Consider the following 4,325-nt stretch of genomic DNA (forward strand, 5'->3'; position numbering starts at 1 on the left):
TCTGTGGCAATGACTGATGATCCATAGTGTCTTTGGGAAAGAGATATGACAGCATCTGAATAGAGTATTGTTTGGTTGTATAACCAGAAAACATGGAGATCTGGGGAGCTGAAGCCCGATGGCTTTCACTACAGTGGAAAATCACAAGTTCTCACCCAGTTTCTAGATCTGAGTCAGTTCTCAGACTGACAGATGGGCAGTCCAGTTCCCTGTGGGGAAGGACTTGGTAAGGCCACTGCAAGTATGCACAATATTCCTCTAGTTCCTCCTTAAAGGGACTCGTGGCCATTTTCTAGAGAAACCATCCACTATGGAAAAGGGGATTCCTAGATTTCTCGAGGGCTGTGGAATACTGGATTCTGAGGTGACACCAATACCAGGGGATCGGAAATGCCATTGTGGTTCCCCCGGCTGGAATGAGGCTGAGAGATGAAAGGTAATAAATGAAATCCTGATTCATGTTTGTCTCACTGTGGGTCTAGTGGGCCCACAGATCCATCCTGCAGTTACATCTCCTAACGGTAATGGATTAACAGGTAGCAGACCTCACATATTGATTGGTTCCCTCACCAATTATGTTAGGGAAAGCCTAGCATGTAGTGACAAGACAGTACATAAAGGATAATATCCTATCAGGGGTGGAATTGCAGAGATTAGCACCTATATCAGACTAAAAGATGCAGGACTCCCTATCATACACCTATTTGGTTCTCATGAATATAAAAAAACAGACAGATTATGGTGGATGGCTGTGGATTTCCATCCACTTAACCAAGTGATAGTCCCAATTGTAGTTGCTGAGCTGGATCTTTTCTTTTTTTATTTATTTATTTGGCTGTGCTGGGTCTTAGTTGTGGCATGTGGGGTCTTTAGTTGTGTCATGTGAACTCTTAGTTGCAGCATGTGGGATCTAGTTCCCTGACTAGGGATCGAACCCAGGCCCCCTGCATTGGGAGCGTGGAGTCTTAGCCACTGGACCACCAGGGAAGTCTCTCTGAGCTGGATCTTTACCTGAACAGATCAATACAGATTTTGGCACTTGGTATGAAGCTATTGATTTGGTAAATGCATTCTTTTCAATCTCCATCATTAAAAAGGCTCAAAGGCATTTTGTTTATATGTGGGAAGGCCAGCAGAATACATTGACTGTCTTGGCCCAGTGCTACATTAACTCTCCTGCTTCCTGCTACAGTATTATCCACAGAGACCTGGATCATCTTGATATTCTACAGAACATGATACTAACTGAACTTTGTTGAACAAAATATGATAAGTACTCTGGATGCCCAGATGCCAACTAGTGGGAAAAAAAGACTCCCTCAAAATTCAAAGTCTGTGCCACATTGGTGAAATCTTTAGGGGTCCACTGGTTTGGGACAAGACGCTGCACCTTATGTACCCCCTATCACTATGAAAGGGACAAATAGTATAAAAAAAGAAAAATAGTATTTTTTTGGAGCTCTTTGGATTTGAGGCATCATACACCACGTTGGCAATACAGCACTGATTCATCTATTTCCTAGTTCAAATAATGTCCAGAGCAAGAGGAGATTTGCAGTAGATCCAGGACGTAGGGCAAATTACCTGCTCCTTGGCCACTGCAACTCAGCAGGACCTGTGGTGCCCAGATATCCTTGATAGGTAAAGATGCCATGCGGAGTCTCAGGAATGTCTAGTAGGAGGTCTACAGCACAGACCTCTAGGGATCTGGAACGAGGTTCTACCTTCTGTAACAAAGAACTATTTGCCATTCATTTGAGAAGCAGCTCCTGTAATGCCACTGAGCCCTAAAAGGGACTTTGAAATTGATCATGGGGCATCCGATGACTTTGCAACTGGAGCTGCCTTTCAAGTTGCAGCAACAGTTCATCATATAAGGGAAATGAACAGGTCCAGAGAACACAAGTAAGTTAAATGGATAAATGGTCCAAGTCCCTATGTCATCCACCTCTGTTGCACTGACACCATTCTCTCAGCTCATGCATATAACCTCAGGGGATCCGTATGATCAACTAACGAAAGAAAATCTTGGGCCTTCTTAGTGTGAGCTGAAATGGACTGCTACCACATTACAGCTCTACTCAAGGTGGCCATAAAAATAGCAATGAGGGGGGACGAGGGGAAGAAAAAAAAAAAAAAAAAGCAATGAGGAGAAATCTTCCCAGCAATCAGAGCTGTGAGTAGTGTATATTGACTGAAAAACAACAAAAAACAAAACATACAACCTGAAATTATGTTTTATTCGGGGGCTATACTGAGGTCTATAGCACAGGAGACAGCCTCTCAGATAGCTCTGAGCAACTGTTCCAATGAGGTAAGAGAGGAGCCAGGATATTTAGGAGTTTTTGTTGGAGAAAAAAAAAGAAAAGCAAACCCATATAGTTGAACATCAAAAAATTACTGCTAATCACAAAAAAACAGACAAGTTAATGAATTTCGTGCTTTTCTATGTATGGGAAGATGCAAGAGTCTGCATTATTGAAATCATTCGTTTGATATGCATCTTAACTATATAAAGGCAGTGTCTATTTTTCTCCATCCTGAAGAATTCCCCTCAGGGAGCACCGTGCAGAGGCTGATGGTCTGATGTCAGGCAACGTTCATGGTTTACTGGAATGGCAGGAAACAAGTTTTGTCCACATATACTTTGTATTTCAAGAGACGAGGTCTAACGTAGGTATGTGTATGGACTCCTGAGCTGTGATGAGTAGTTTGTCTAGTAGGTCAGGGACCTAGAAGGAGTAAGATGGGAAGATCAGAGACAAAGGGGTCTGAGGAGGGTGAACCTGTGTGCATGAGCACAAGTGTGTGTATCTTCGTGTTTCAAGTCAGGGCCCACCAAAAGCATCCGCATCAGAAGATGCACTCAGCAGCCATGTGGACAGGATGACATATCTGGTGGATATCAGCTAGGCTCTGTCTCTTATAACTCCATTGCTTGTGTGATGGACAGCATGGGCTCCGTCTGTCCAAGGCTGATCTAACTTAACATTTACCATGTCACCAACTGTGCCACGTGGTACCATCCCTTGGAGGAAAACAGCCAGCCTCGTGGTGGCAAATTGATTACAGCTGATCTCTTCTATTCTGGAGGGGACAGTGATTCATTCTTACTATAGTTTATGCCTATTGCACACGTGGTTGTAATTCACTGCCTGAAGTGTCTCTGCCAGCACCACTGTGAAGGCTCACTGAATGCCTGATTTTCCGTGCGTTTGAATGACACATAACCATGGGTACCTAATAACGGAATCCACTAGTCCTACCATATACCAGACCATCCAAAAGTAGTCAGCCAGGTAAATGTTTGGAATGCCCCATTAAAACCTCAGCCCTGGCACCATCTTGGGAACAACATTCAGGGATAGGACATTCTTCTTCCTCCGGGGATGCAGTCTATGCATTGTACCAATAACGAGAATATACAGCTTCTGGAATCAAGGGGTAGAATGAAGAGTGCCTTTTCTCACATTGACTCACAATGAGCAGGTTGCCAACTTGCAACCTGAGGCTCTACTGGGTCCAAGGGCCTGGTTCACGGAAAATGAATGCTTGTTCCAGCGGATGAAGTAAGGTTTCAGCTTCTTTGGATTTCTTTTGTCCTTTTTGTAACTTCTCAAGTAGGATACTTACATGGATCTTTAATCTTCAGCCTTTATTTCTCTCTAACACGAGCATTTAAGGCTATAAATATCTAAAGAGTGTTTGTGATATGGTAGTATATTGTCATTATTTTTCATTTCTGCATACTAAGTGATTTCCACAAGAGTTTCTTCTTTAACACATCAGTTATTTAGAAGTTATGAATTTCCAAATATGGTATTTTTCTAATTTTCTTTTGGTTAATTCTTTTCTTTTCTCTTCTGTCTTAAGAAAGAAGTCCACTTTCTTTAATGTTGTACAGAAAGTATGTGTAGAACCAAAAATAAAGTAAACATTATCACATTTGTTTACACCACAATCTAGTTTTTCATATTAACTTTGCTATTCAAACAACAGAAAGTAGGTGGTCATTTAGGGATTGGGAAAGAGATAAAACCGAAAAAACTTTTCTAGCATGTTTATTCTACACTGTGTACAGCTGTGCTCACAAAGACAGCTTCTCTTTTTTTTAATTTATTTATTTTTATTGGAGTATAGTTGATTTACAATGTTGTGTTAGTTTCTGCTGTACAGCAAAGTGAATCAGTTATACATATACATATATCTACTCTTCTTTAGACTCTTTTCCCATATAGGTTATTACAGAGTATTGAGAAGAGTTCCCTAAGGAGCCCACCTGCCACAACTAAGACCTGGCGCAAACAAACAAACAAACAAATAAA

The sequence above is a fragment of the Stenella coeruleoalba genome (genome assembly GCF_951394435.1).
Source record: "Stenella coeruleoalba genome assembly, chromosome: 13".
In the NCBI taxonomy this organism is placed as follows: domain Eukaryota; kingdom Metazoa; phylum Chordata; class Mammalia; order Artiodactyla; family Delphinidae; genus Stenella; species Stenella coeruleoalba.